Source organism: Rhinopithecus bieti, unplaced genomic scaffold (genome assembly GCF_001698545.2).
Source record: "Rhinopithecus bieti isolate Rb0 unplaced genomic scaffold, ASM169854v2 scaffold_1853, whole genome shotgun sequence".
Lineage (NCBI taxonomy): Eukaryota > Metazoa > Chordata > Mammalia > Primates > Cercopithecidae > Rhinopithecus > Rhinopithecus bieti.
In genome coordinates, this window is record NW_016804151.1 from 4,103,037 (window position 1) to 4,104,540 (window position 1,504).

Genomic DNA, 1,504 nt, shown 5'->3' on the forward strand with positions numbered 1-1,504 from the left:
AAAAAAAAAAAAAAAAAGCGTACAAATACTAGAAGAAAATGGGGCAAAACTACATTATATGTGACTTATAACCTAGAAGAAACAAAACTTGATCAGTTTTAACTACATAAAAATGTTTATAGGACAAGAAAAACCCCACCACAACCCAAAGCAAACAATGTATTGAGAGGATTCCAATAATTAAGAATACTTCATACAAAAAGAAATGTAAATGATCTTTAACCTGTAAAGATGCTTACCTTGTTCAGAAGAGAATAAACCACAGTTTCTTTTACCTTTCACTGGAAAAGTTTAAAACAAATATATTGAGTGTTGAGGCTGTGGAGAAATAAGGACACATATTTGGGAATGGAATGAAAAAGTAAAACTCTGGTTAACACTCAAGAGTATTTGGGTGGGTGCGGTGGCTCACACCTGTAATGCCAACATTTGGGAGGCCAAGGCGGGCAGATCACTTGAGGTCAGGAGTTTGAGACCATCCTGGCCAATATGGCGAAATCCTGTCTACTGAAAATTAAAAAAACTAGCTGGGCATGGTGGCAGATGCCTGTAATTCCAGCTACTCAGGAAGCTGAGGGACAAGAATCACTTGAACCTGGGAGGCCAAGGGACAACAATCACCTGAACCTGGGAGGCTGAGGGACAAGAATCACTTGGACCCAGGAGGCACAGTTTGCAGTAAGCTGAGACTGTGCCACTGCACTCCAGCCTGGGTGACAGAGTAAGACTCTTGTCTCAAAAAGAGTATTTGGTAATAACCATCAGAATTACATATGCATTTATCCTCTGACTCAGAATTTTAACTTCTTTCTGGGCTCTGAAAGGTGCATTTACGAAAATTTGGAATGCTATATGCAAAAGATCAGAAATACCCAAGTGTATTAAACAGGAATGTATTACGGTTCATCCACATGAGGGAGTCACAAAACAATGAAGATTTCTGTATAATGTAAAATGGTCACCAGGATAGAGTAAGGGGAAAAGCAAAGTGCAGAACATTTATGGTATACCCACTGGGTCTGTGTAAGAAGGGTGAGAAATGTGAATGTATGCACATAGGTGTATTTGCTTATGTTTCAAAAAAAAACTCGAGTAAACCCAAAGCTAATAAAAATTGTTAGCAGGGGAAGGAAGGGAAGCTACTCTGTGAATGTAACTTTTTTCTAGAGTTTTGACGTTAGAACTATCTAAAATTTAACATGATTGAAAAAGTAAAAAATGACCCTAAACCTACCAACACATTGTCTCAGTCTGTTCCTGCTGCTGTAACAAAATGCCACAGACTAAGAATTTATAAATAATATTTATTTCTTGCACTTCTGGAGGCTGGGGAGGTCTAAGATTTGGCACCAGTAGATTGGTGTCTAGTAAGGGCTTGCTTTCTGCTTCCAGTATGGTGCCTTCTTGCAGTATCGGAAGGGTAAAAGGGATAAACTCTCCCTCAAGCCCTCTTAGAAAGGCATTGATTCCATCCATGAGTGTGGAGCCATCCTGGCCTAATCAC